This window comes from Macrobrachium nipponense, chromosome 8 (assembly GCF_015104395.2).
Source record: "Macrobrachium nipponense isolate FS-2020 chromosome 8, ASM1510439v2, whole genome shotgun sequence".
Classification (NCBI taxonomy): domain Eukaryota; kingdom Metazoa; phylum Arthropoda; class Malacostraca; order Decapoda; family Palaemonidae; genus Macrobrachium; species Macrobrachium nipponense.
In genome coordinates, this window is record NC_087203.1 from 55,525,791 (window position 1) to 55,539,555 (window position 13,765).

Sequence of the window (13,765 nt, forward strand, 5' to 3'; positions counted from 1 at the left end):
ATGTTTAAACAGAAGTTGGGGCTTAGAGCAGATCCCTGATGTAGCCCGACTTCCAAACTTGGAAATTTTCTGTTCTTCCAACTGAAGATCTGACGCTGGTCTTTACATTTCTATACATCTCTCTGATCATTCTGACATACTTCTCCATCACTCCTCTCTCCCTGAGACATCTCCATATTTCCTGTCGTGATACTATGTCATATGCCTTCTAAAGATCTATAAAAGGGATTTTGACGAAGGAAAAATCTATTTCTGGGGGAAGACCTGTGTCGCCCGGTGAAATGATCCTGTAGCTCGCATTTCTAAGTATAAATAGATTCTAAATATACCAGAGAAAAAGCTAAAATGGAATGCTGAAGTTACTACCTTCAGCTCGATCACCCAAAGGCATCGGTATAAGCACTGGGGCGAGTGGAGGCCACAGGACATCTGCCAATTAGAAGATTCCTTTCAAAGTCCCTCTCACGGCGAGAGCCATTACAAAGGCTACCCCTTCCACCTTCCGCTCGCTACTACTACTACCCACACCCAGCATCTTCATTCCTGGAATACACACCCAAGCTTGGACTGGCTACAGGGTGGGGATCAGGAAAAGAAAGAGGGTCGGGTTCACCGGGCGACACAGGTCTTCCCCCAGAAATGATTTTTCCTTCGTCAAAATCCCTTTTCTGGGTTTGACCTGTGTCTGCCGGTGAAATAGTATCAGAGAATTGCCATACAAGCTTGAAAGATACCAGACAAAATGCATAAAAGGAATAATGAAACTTAAAGTTCACTAAAGAATAAATCTAATGAGCCGTAAAAGAAACGGACAAACTTAGCTGAATTCTTAAAATTAAGACTTAATTTAGGACTTAATAACTAGTAATAAAGTAATAATTCAATGGAATGGCATCTGAGCAATATGATATATACAAAGAAGTATGTACAAAACAGGTAAGGAATGCAACAGGTGGGTTGCAATGCTATACAAGCAGTCCCCGGGTTAGGACGGGGGTTCTGTTCTTGAGGCGCGTTGTAACCCGAAAATCGTCGTAAGCCGGAACATCACCAAAAATCCTAATAAAACCTTACTTTTAATGCTTTGGGTGCATTCAAAACTATGTAAACTGCATTCTTATTGCATTTTGCAAAAAAACAAAACCTTCAAATATTCATTATTTTGCATTTCTGGGCTCAGTTCGTGTCGCCCAGCGAAATATCCCTTTAATCCATTATTTCTAAGGTAAATGAACTAACAAATACCAGAGAATAAATAAAATAAAGAAAAGGTCAGTATAACTGACTCGCTCACCCTCCAAGAGGGCGTCGGTATGAACACTAGGGCGAGTAAGACCACTACCACGAACCTCTTACCAATAGAAATCTCCTACGACAAAACCCCCACAAGAGGGGAGCCGACCCACAGAATGGGCAGCAACTACTACTACTCCACCCCACGCTACAGACTGCTGCACCTCTGGTGGTCATCCTTTCTGTTAGCACGCACCTTACCAGACGTACTTTTTTGTCTCTGTGTTTTTCGTGCCCCTTTGCGAGGATTTTATCTAGTTATGGAGCGTTCAGCCATCGCATCAGCTAAGTTAAGTAATCCGTAAGGTTCCTATTTAGTTTTTTCCAGCTTTGAGTCAGTATTTGCCGTTTTTTAGGTATAAATACTGGCTCGCGGCCGGAAGCATGGCGGCATTGTTCTGCCTCGTGGCGGGTTCGTTCTTGGTCTTCCATACCTAGAACCTTCCCTTTTACTTTACGCTCTATTACTAGTTATCTATATTATGTTAGGGGTCCAGCCTACTTGGTTTATGTCATGCATGCATGTCTTCTTTACCTTGCGTAGGCATTTAGTTTCTATCCAGACCCTACCACAGCTCTTAGTATCGGCCCCGGCTAGCTTTGAGTGGTAGACTTTCTCTCGGGTTAGTCGTACACTCCTGGATTTTTTCTCCTACTGTTTTATTTTCCTACTTTCATTTTAATTTAATTTTTAGTGATTTTGTGTATTTTAGGTTAGCCTACGGCGTCTGGCACGTTAGCGTAGCCTAGGTTCTGTATATCATGGTCCCCATCAGTTTTATTGCTTCCTCTCATCAGTTTTGTTGCTTCTACGATAGCATCTAGCTGATTAGTTTGGTTGCATTAACCTAGGCTATGTTTTTTGTGTGTTTTATCGAGTTACCGCTTCGTGATCACCATGTGATCGCGAAGCAGCCAGGCGCCCGTCCAGTCACCCTGCCCTCTCCGCTCTCCCATAGAGCCGGGGGGAGGGAGGTCCGTCCTCGCTCGCTCCACCCGGGCCTGTCTCCCTCTCTCCCTACGCGGAGGGAGTAGGGGAGGCTGGACAGACCCAGGACTGGACTTGACCGTTCTCTCTGCTTCACGGTGCTTTGTTGTGACTGGGTAGGGGGATTGGCCTTCCCCCCTCCTTTGTTACTCCGTTGCCCCGTTGTTTGCTCGAGTCTGTTTCGCCCTCTCGCTCCTTCCCGGATTGTCGGTGCTTTTTTATCTTACCGGAGCTCCGTCAATCACGAGGAAGGGAGCTGGTTCCCCGCTTGCGGGCGGACCTCAGTACAGTTGGTCTTTTAACTAACCATCCCGTCTCGTCGGTATACCGGGAGACGAACACCTCCGCGAACCGGAACTATTCCGGATTTAGTGCTATTTATGCTTAAGTGTATTTTAAGTTTATTTAAGCTATCATAAGTTTAATTTAAGCTAGCTTAAGCCGGGTTCCGGGCCTCCCTTACCTACGTTGTCACACCGGATCATTCCGGGGTTATAGCCTATTCAGGCGGTAAGGGAGGGGTTATGCCCAAAATTTTTTTCGCTCTCCGGCATGCATCGGAGTTCTATTAGCCTGTAAGTGATGTCTTTTATGGTACTCATGTATCTTTCACTTACAGACCACCAACTGTGAGCATCCGGGATGCAACGCCATGCTCCAGGACCCCTGTGGACACGAAGTCTGCAGGTCCCACGCTCCGTGCGCGACTCCGCATGGGAATCTGCAGGTCTGGTTCCACGAAACCTGCACTATCTGTTACGATCTCGTGAGTCAGTTCTTAGACGGGGTAAGTATTTTCCAACTCCGTACATAAATTCCAATAAATGTTTTAGATCTTAAGTTTAATTTTAATCTTTTATTTTAAGCTTAGCTCTCTTTATATTGGGTATTACATCCCACCCCGATAACTTTTAGGGTAAGCCTAGTCTTAGTTAAGTTTTAATTTTAAGTTTAAACTTAAAACAATCGCCACTTCGATAAAGGAACCAGGCCACGATATCTCATCGGAAGTCGCGACACTGGATTTAAATGTAGAACCAATGGTAGGTGTTGACGACCTGTTGGTCGAGGTAGGTACGTTTGACGCCCAAGGGCTTCCCCTTGGGCGCCACTGGATCTTCTTCTCCTGCTAATTCTCCAGCTTCCTTCCAAGGCTTTGCAGGAGCTGAGCTCCTTTATGCTTCACCTGACGCTTCGGTGAACCTAAGATCAAGGGCCAGAGGGTACTGAAAACCCTCAAAAAGACGTCTTCGTCGTCCAAAAAGACTTCGTCGGCGTCAACATCTCGTAAGTCTCCGGCTGCAAACCCCGGAGCAGAGAAGTCTAGAGCTTCTGCTTCAAGCTCAAAGTCCTCGAAGAGCAGGTCTTCCAAGGAGAGGCCCCGTACTCCGGCTGAGCCGGCAGTCTCTCCTCTCCCCTTGGTACCGGTTCCAAGTTATCCCTCTACCTCCGCAGCAGCTCCGGCTTTGGATCCCAATGCTGGATTGTTGCAACACATGGGAGACTTGGTCGGCTCTCTGAGGAGCAGCATGGAGCAGATGTTCTCCCGGTTGTCCGATAGGATTACGTCTCAGGACATCATCGCCAGACTTAATCAGGCCCTCTAGCTACTCCTCCAGCTTTCGGTACTGGACTGCTTCAGCTTCCACCTCATGACTCGCTGCCTCCGTTCTCTATGAACAACCCCTGGAGAGTGGCGTCATACGCCTCTTTCCAGGAATGTGGTACTCGAAGGATTGAGGACTTCGAGTTCTACCCGGAGGGCCTCCAACCGCCGTTCATTGGCTACGCCAGACTTACTGACGCAGCCATGACTAGAGATGATAAGGTACCTAAGGAGACAGTCCTCTACTCACGTGACCAGCTCAAAGAGAATGGCTCAGGTGTTTAGAGGAGATGGATTGTTCTAACACGAGAATACAAGCCTTCAAGAGTCCCTTCACCATTTTTACGATGGAGGAGGGAACTCCTCTTCCCTTTCTTACCAAGATAGCAACGGTCACCATTCCAGCTGCCCAGAAGGGGGAATCGTTACCTCAATTAAGGGAAGCAGACCCCACATCTCCTTTGCTCCCTTCACTTGGAGAATTGTGGGAAGAATTGCCCAACACCTTTTCGGCTGGGCAAGCTCAAACCAGACTGTGCTATGGATCAGTTTGGCGAGAAGCTGCTAGGATTCCTGACAGCCTCATTCAAGCTGAATTTGAGGCCAAGTCTAGGCTCGCCAGGTCCATTAATACCATGGCAATGACGGAAGTAGCGGCTATTTCTTATGCTCAGAGCCGCTCTTCAAGCTCCTGACTAAGTCCCAGACGCAGACCGTCCAGTCTGACATGTTTGAGTTTGCTACAGCCAGGACTAACTGCCGGAAGCATGTCCTCCAAGAAGCAACTATTCGTCATGAGCCGAATAAGTTGCTTTCCTCCAACATCTGGGGGGCAGACCTCTTTCCTGAGTCGATGGTCAAGGAGGTCCAAGCTGAAGCAACAAGGCTCAACCAGAGCCTTAAAGATCGTTGGGGTCTCACAGCGAAGAGACGCCAAGACCAAGCTGCAAAAGGTAAGTCTCAGAAGAAACTTAAGCGTTACCAGCCTTACCAAAAGAAGCAGCAACGCTTTACCCAGGCTGTTTCGGCTGTACCTATGGTACAATCAGCCCAACCTCTACTTCTAAGGCTCAGTCACAGCCTATTTATGTGATTTCCCCCCAGCCTCAGCCTTCCACCTCCTACGCTGTCTCCCCAGCCTTTAACCAAGTGTTCGAAGGCCAGGCCTTTCAGCAATATGACCGGTTTGGCAGGGGAGGAAGAGCTAGGGGATCCTTTCGTCAGAGAGGATCAGGAAGGTCTCTCAACAGGGGAAAAAAAACACTTCCGTGGAGGCCGCGGAGGTCACTCAACCCAGCAACAGTGAGAGCTCGAAGGTAGGAGGGAGGCTGTTTCTCTTCCGGCATCGGTGGGGATTCAGCAATTGGGCACAGAGCATTGTGTCAAAAGGCCTGGGTTGGAGTTGGATTGCGGATCCTCCTCCATCCAGACCATTCCTTCAACTTCCATCAAAAGAAATGACAGAGTATGCGGAGGACCTCCTTCAGAAAGGAGCAATAGCGAGAGTCAACAGATTAAAGTTTCAAGGTCGCTTATTCAGCGTGCCAAATAAAGGCTCACAAAAAAGAAGGGTAATCTTAGACTTGTCCCGCTTAAACTTCGGCCATTCGCTGCGACAAGTTTCAAAATGCCTGACTATCTCGCAGGTGCGGACCTTACTTCCCCGTGGGGCCTGTCACCACTCTATCGATCTTACAGACGCATACTATCATATCCCTATTGCAAGACACTTTCGCCCTTATCTGGGCTTCAAGATAGGAGATCAAGCATTCTCCTCCAAGGTAGTTCCCTTCGGTCTGAACGTGGCACCCAGGGTGTTCACGAAGTTGGCGGGAGTAGTCGTCCAACAACTGAGGTCTCAGGGGATAATGGTATGTAGTAGCGTATCTCGACGATTGGTTGATTTGGGCTCCAACAGTCGAGGAATGTCACAAAGCCACACTGAAAGTAATCCCAGTTCCTTAGTATCTGGGGTTCAAGATAAACAGAACAAAATCAAGACTCACTCCGGAGTCCAACTTTCAGTGGCTGGGCATTCAATGGAATCTATCCTCCCATACTCTGTCGATTCCATCAGCCAAGAGAAAGGAAATAGCGAAGTCAGTAAAGCAATTTCTAAAGCACAAATATGCTTCAAGGAGAAGCCAGGAAAGAATCCTGGGTTCCCTCCAACTTGCCTCAGTGACAAACATCTTGATGAAAGCCAAACTGAAAGACCTAACCAGAATCTGGCGCTCACGAGCAAATGTCAGATCCAGGGACAAGTTATCATCAATCCCACAGATTCTACGGAATCGTCTGCGCCCTTGGGCAAAATTGAAGAACCTGTCCATATCAGTACCCCTTCAGTTTCCTCCTCCGGGGATTACCATCCACACGGACGCTTCATTAAGCGGCTGGGGAGGATATTCTCAGTTCAAGAAGGTTCAAGGAACCTGGTCACCCCAGTTCCGCCAGCTTCACATAAATGTATTAGAAGCGATGGCAGTGTTCTTGACTCTGAAGAGGTTACGTCCGCCAAAGAACTCCCACATAAAGAAAGTTAGTTCTGGACAGCGCAGTGGTAGTCCATTGCGTAAACAGGGGAGGCTCCAAGTCAAGACATCTGAATCATGTCATGGTAGCCATCTTCTCCCTAGCGGACAAGTTCAGTTGGCACTCTCCTCCACCCATATAGCTGGAGTGAGAAACATAGCAGATGCTCTATCCCGCTCAGTTCCTCTGGAGTCGGAAATGGTCACTGGACAACAGTTCGTTCCAATGGATTTCTCGGAGGGTTCCAGGTGCTGCAAGTAGATCTATTCGCATCTCAAGCAAACCACAAACTTCCATGTTATGTGGCCCCAACCTGGACCCTCTGGCCTATGCGCCACGGACGCCCTGTTTCCATGAGATTGGAACAACTGGGAGAAGATTTATGTCTTTCCTCCAGTGAATCTTCTCCTGAAGGTACTGAACAAACTCAGGACGTTCAAGGGTCAAGTAGCTCTAGTAGCCCCAGACTGGCCGAAGAGCATTTGGTACCCTCTGATTCTGGAACTGGGTCCTTTCGTCCTCTTCGGATTCCCAATCCCAGGCTCTCCCAGTCAGTACAAACGAAGACTGTGTTCGCTTCCTCAGGAATTCTCAAAACCCTAACTTTATGGACTTCATGAAGTTTGCGGCTAAAAAAGATGCAGATATCGATCCACGAAATATTCTTTTCTTGGAATCTGATAAAAGGGATTCAACTTTGAGACAGTATGATGCTGCAGTCAAAAAGTTGGCAATCTTCCTGAGAGAATCAGGACATTAGAATCATGACAATCAATTCAGCTATATCCTTTTTCAGATCTTTATTCGAAACAAAAAGGCTTAGCAGATAGCACTATTACGACAAACAAGTCAGCCTTGAAGAAGATTTTTCAACTCTGTTTCAACATAGACTTGACAGATTCTTACTTCTCGTCTATTCCCAAGGCTTGTGCTAGACTTAGACCTTCAGTAAGGCCTACGTCAGTGTCGTGGTTCTTGAATGATGTTCCAAAGCTGGCTTCAGAAACAGACAATACGACATGTTCATTTATAATGCTCTTAAGAAAAAACTCTATTTTTATTAAGCTTGGCTTCAGGAGCTAGAATTTCAGAACTGTCGGCGTTATCCAGAGATCCGAATCATATAGAATTTCTTCCCTCAGGGGAAGTTCTACTTTCTCCGGAACGTAGCTTTTTAGCAAAGAATGAGGATCCTTTGTTGAGGTGGGAACCGTGGAAGGTTATACCCCTTCCGCAAGATGTTTCTCTTTGTCCAGTATCGACCTTACGAGCCTTTCTGTCCAGGACATCCTCATCCTCTTCGGGTCCTCTCTTTAGGAGAGAAAAAGGTGGTACTTTATCTATTAAAGGTATCAGGCAACAGATCCTGTACTTTATTAAGCAAGCCAGCCCTGATTCCTTCCCTAAAGCTCATGATGTCAGGGCAGTTGCCACCTCAATTAACTATTTCCAACACATGAATTTTGATGATTTGAAAAAGTATACTGGATGGAAATCGCCGACAGTATTTAAGCGTCATTACTTAAAGTCCTTGGAATCTCTGAAATTTTCAGCAGTTGCGGCGGGTAACATAGTTTCCCCCGACTCTGCTTAATCTTAAGTTGAAGATCCAGATCTCCTTTCTACCTATCTCAGTCAACAGTTTGTCTATACCTACCATGTCTTAGCTACGTCGTAACCTGAGTCTTAAGCAGCTCTTTGTATGGTACAGTGGGTGTCCCTTATTTTTTTGCTAGGGTCACCCACAATTGTTTGTATATAATGATCTCTATGATGTGGTCCCCTTATTTTTATGCTAGGGTGACACATCTCCATTTACAATGGTTACGGGTTTTGTATATTAAGACATATAAATTTATTTACTATATTGTGTTCTAAGTTTGTTCAGAATCATTTTATTATTATAATTGCTTTATTTACTATTGTATGTAATAAGTATACACAGATGTTAAGTTCAACATATATTCCATGTAAGCCCTGTACATATATGTTAACTTTAAGCTAATTTTAATTATTATTTTTCTGACTTGTATAAACAATTGTGTATATATATATTTTCTTGCAATTATAATACTTTATTTTATTTTTAAGTTTTATTGAGACCTTATTTATTTCTGGGCTCAGCTCGTGTCGGCCTATGAAATATCCTTAAGATCATTATTTCTAGGTAAAATTAATCTAAAATTTTCAGAGAAAAAATAAAATCAAGAAAATGTCAGTAAAACTGACTCGCTCACTCTAGGTAAAAGAAGTGTCGGTATGGGAATAGAGGCGAGTGGGATCACTACCACGAGTCATTCACCATTTAGACCTTCCAACATAAAATCCCCACCAGAGAGAGCTGATACTAAAGGGTGATGCGGCCGCTACTACTACTACTACCGACGCCACGGACAGCAGCGCCCCTAGCGGTCATCCTTAATCTTTAGCTTTACAGCGCTAGGTGCATTTTCCCTTGTGTTGTTTTCACCGGATTATTATCACCCATTACGATGGAACGTGCTGCAATTGCTTCGGCTAAGTTAAGTGCCTCATAAGTAGTATTTCCTGGTATTCCAGTCTTCCAGGGACCAGTATTTTCCTTTTTATAGGTCATATACGGTCTCCCGGTTGACTCGTGGCGGCCGTGTGCCGCCTCGTGTTTTTAAGATTTCCCGGTCTCCCATACTGGGACATCTTATGCTTATGGGCTTTTTATATTTACGTTCATCGTTTTATTACATCGTTTTTATAGCTAGGACACAGCCCTTTTACCATTTTTTCTCTTAGTTTGGTATTTAGGGCTATTACTGTGTTTTTCTGGCCCAGCATCCCAGCTCTTGCTCTTCATCGGCTACCTCTTGCTCCGAGTAGTCGACTGTTCTTCGGATCAGTTCGCCTCCTCCTGGGCTTCTTTTTCTTTTACTAAAAGTGTCTCTTCTTCCTTTACGATGTATTATCAGTGTTATTTAGGGTGTTAGGCTAGCCTAGGTGCTTTGTGCCATGTGTTGGTACAGGCTGGTTCACGTGGCCCCTCTGTGGTTGTGTTGCTATCGCGGCTTAGGCCACCTGCGATCACGTGTCCCTTAGCACCTTACCCTTCCCCTTCCCTCCCTACCATGTGATAGGGAGGGGTCTGGTGGATCTCCTTGGTTGTCACGACAACCACCGTAGCCTACCTCCCTCTCCCTCCGAGGAGGCCAGGAGTTCCGTACCAGCTGGGGTATAGGGCGACCACTTGTCTCGGGTACCGGGTTACCGAGCGGATAGTAGTAGCGACGGGGGAGGTAGGCCACCCCCCCCCCTCTCTCTCGTCCGCCGCCGTGCACGCCGGGACACCCCCCCCCCCCCCCCATTTCCTCAGTTCCACCCTTCCCCTACCTTAACGGACGGAGCCTTCGCTGAAGCCGGGAGCCCCTTCGGTTATAGGTCCGCCTGGCTCCGCCAGCGGGCGGGTGGGAATTACTAGTGGTCTGTTGCTTGCCTACTATATCCTGTTTTTCGCTACCGGAGGAGAGCTCGCTCCTTACCCGGGCACTCCTCTAGTAGACGGAAAGTTTTATACCTCATTATATACGGATATACCCTTACTGTTACGATGACTTTTAGTTTTTAATTTATTTTTATGTACTATCTCCGTCGTTCTCCGTCGTGGTTTCATGGCTCCTCACCACTCCTGGTTGGAATCTTTTTCCTGTCTCCGGCGTAAGCCTCAGACCTCCACCAACCGCCTAGCTAACCACACGTATTACGGCGGGGCTCTAGTTTAATCTAACTTACATGCTCCGGCATGCAGCGGAGTATTTGTTAGGCTGTAAGTGTGCACTCTGATACTCATGTATCTCTCCACTTACAGGCTACCAACTGCCAGGTTCCAGGTTGCAACGCTACGTTGTACGACCCCTGCGCCCATGAAGAGTGTAGGACCCACGCCCCGTGTGCCACCAACCACAACGGGCTGATCGTTTGGCACCCGGAGGCATGCACCATCTGCTACGACCTTGTGAGTCAGCTTTTTGGGTGGGGGTAAGTTCACTCCTGGACATTTCTTCGTCTTATCATTCACTAACCCTTAGTTTTAAGCTTCTTTAAACCGTATCTCCGCCGCTAGAAGCTTCATATCGCCTTCTCTTACAGGCTGCCGCCGTGAAGGAAGTCGCCCTGGCAACCCTGAAAGCTTGGGTGGGCGGCTTCGGGAAGAACGCCGCCAAGGGCCAGCCTTATATGCTCGACAAGAAGCTGGCCGTCCAGATCTTCCCCGGAGGCAAGGCGACGGGGTATGTGGACCCCATCTCGGCAGCCCCACTCATAGCTTCTATTCAGCAGGAGGTGCAGCAGGCGTTCGGGTCCGTCTCGACGCAGGAGCCGGTCCCAGATGTGGCCAACCTGGACCTTAATATCGAGCCTATGGCGGTAGGGGCAGAGGATTTGTTGGTTGAGGTAGGTGTGTCGGGCGCCCAAGGTCTACCCTTGGGCGCTCCTGGATCTTCTTCCCCTGTTCCTTCTTCTTCTTCCTTCCAAGGCTTCACGGGATCTGAGATCCCTGCTCGTTCTCCCGCTCTCTCTGTACCCCCGAAGGTGAAGGGACAGAGAGAACAGAAGACCCAACATAAAACGACTTCTAAGAAGTCGTCGTCTTCTTCAGCTAGGAAGTCTACGACTTCCTACGCAGACGCGGTGAAAACGAAGCCTAGCTCTTCCTATTCAAAGAGCTCTAGAAGCAAGGCTTCTAAGGAGAAGGCTCGTGCTCTGGCCGAGCCAACGCCTTTCCCCGGCATCTACCAGATCTACTCCGGTAACTCCTGTTGGGGTGGCGGGACCGAGCTCTTTTGATCCCACCACTTCTCAGCAGTAGTGATGCAGCAAGTGGGAGAGATGGTTGGCTCTCTTGGTTCCAAGTTTGAGCAAATGTTTGCCCAGCTGTCAAACACGATCAACCAGTCTGGTCAGTCCATCCAAGACCTCTCTAACCGAGTTAGAGAGCATGACAACCGCTTTGCTGGCCTCAATCAGGCCCCTCAGCCAAGCTCCCCTGTAGCAGGTACTGGTCTCTTACAGCTACCTCCTTATGAATCCCTACCAGCCTTCTCTATGGATAATCCATGGAGAGTGGCCGCTTATGCCCCCTTCAAGGACGGCATGATTTCTATCCCGGAGTGTGGAACTCGAAGGATTGAGGACTTCGAGTTCTACCCTCCCGGACTGACTCAGCCTTTCATAGGGTATGCTAGAGGCTGACCGTAACTGCTCTCAATAGAGAGGATAAGATCTCCCGAGAGACTGTGCTATATAGTAGGGATCATGCACAGAGGGAATGGGTTCACTGCCTGGAGGATTGGGACTGTACCAATACCAAACTCCAGGCATTCAAGAGTCCCTTTACTATCTTCGCCACGGAGGAGGAGGCTTCTCTTCCGTTCGCTACTAAGGTAGTAGAAGCGACTCTACAGGCAGTCCTCAAAGACGAGCCCATGCCACAGTTGAGGGAGGCGGAATCTACATCTCCGCTCTTCCCGTCCTTCGGAGAATTGTGGGAGAACCTACCTGCCACTTTCTCAGTAGGTAAGCTGAAGCCAGACTGCGCGATGGATCAGTTTGGCGAGAAGCTCCCGAGACTGCCTGATAGCCTTATTCAGGCAGAGTTCGATGCCCGTACAAGATTTGGGAGGTCTCTTAACTCCCTTATCATTACGGAGATGGCTGCCCTGTCCTATGCTACAGAACCGCTGTTCAAGATACTGGCTAAATCCCAGCTCCAGACGGTTCAAGCCGATGCTTTTGACTTCTTCTTAGCCAGAAGGAACTGCCGAAAGCATGTCTTGCAGGAGGCAACTATCAGGCATGAGCCTAATAGACTCTTAGCTTCCAGCATGTGGGGTGCGGACCTCTTCCCAGAGGCCTCTGTGAATGAGGTGCACCACGAGGCTGCTAGGCTTAACCAGAGCCTTAGAGCCAGATGGGGCATCTCTTCCAAGAGGAAACAAGAGACCGCCCCTGCTGCTGGTAAGAAGCTAAAGAAAACGGGTAGGAGATTCCAACCCTATCAAAAACAACAGCAGCAACAGCATTTCGTTCAGGCCGTCCCAGTTACACAACAGGGACAGCTGTCAACCTCAAAGCAGACACAGCCCATTCTCCTGTTGTCTCCTCAAAGTCAACCTTCGACCTCTTACGCAGTCTCGCCGGCCTTCAATTCGATGTATGAAAGCCAGGCCTACCCAACCTTCAACAGGTTCTCTAGGGGGAGCAGGGCGAGAGGCCACTTTCGCCAGCGTGGCACAGGAAGAGCTGCAAGAGGCAAGACATTCAGAGGAGGGCGCGGAGGTCAACCCGCTCAACAACAGTGAGGCTCCCCGGTAGGGGGGAGGGAGGCTGTTCCTCTTCCGTCACAGGTGGGGGTTCAGCAAATGGGCACAGAGCATTGTGTCCAAAGGATTGGGTTGGAGTTGGATCAAAGATCCTCCTCCAATCAAATCATTCTATCAAGTACCATCAAAGGAGTTGACAGATTATGCGGAGGAACTCCTTCAGAAAGGAGCTATTGCGAGAGTCAAGCATCTAAAATTTCAAGGTCGCTTATTCAGCGTGCCAAAGAAAGGCTCAACAAAAAGAAGGGTAATCTTAGACTTGTCAAAGCTAAACTCTTTCATTCGTTGCGACAAGTTCAAAATGCTCACCATCTCGCAGGTACGGACCTTACTTCCCCGTGGGCCGTCACAACCTCTATCGATCTTACAGACGCATACTATCATATCCCTATAGCCAGACACTTCCGTCCATTCCTAGGCTTCAAACTAGGAAATCAGAAGTTCTCTTTCAAAGTGATGCCCTTCGGTCTGAATGTAGCCCCCAGGGTATTCACGAAAATAGCAGAAGTGGTAGTTCAACAGTTGAGAACTCAAGGGATAATGGTAGCAGCATACCTCGACGATTGGTTGATCTGGGCACCAACGGTCGAGGAATGTCTCAAAGCCACGAAGAAGGTAGTACAATTTCTGGAACATCTGGGGTTCCAGATAAACAAAACGAAATCCAGACTCACTCCAGAGTCTCGTTTTCAGTGGCTAGGAATCCAATGGGATTTGTCTTCCCACAATCTGTCAATTCCAGTGGTCAAAAGAAAAGAAATAGCCAAGTCTGAGACAATTTCTCAAATGCAAACAAACATCAAGGAGAAACCAGGAAAGAATCCTAGGTTCTCTTCAGTTTGCCTCAGTGACAGACATCCTCCTGAAAGCAAGGCTGAAAGATATAAATCGAGTTTGGCGATCGAGAGCAAAACGTCAAATCTCGGGACAAGTTGTCAGTAATTCCACAGATCCTTCGCAATCAGCTCCGTCCATGGACAAAAGTGAAGAATCTTG

The 13,765-nt window shown here is 47.7% G+C and overlaps 1 protein-coding gene across 9 annotated transcripts in view; it reads right to left on the reverse strand.

Annotated features, from left to right (window-relative positions):
• Window positions 1–13,765, reverse strand: part of LOC135222787 (protein unc-79 homolog) — an 841,880-nt gene that overhangs the window by 770,983 nt on the left and 57,132 nt on the right. The gene's annotated exons all lie outside the window — the stretch shown is intronic.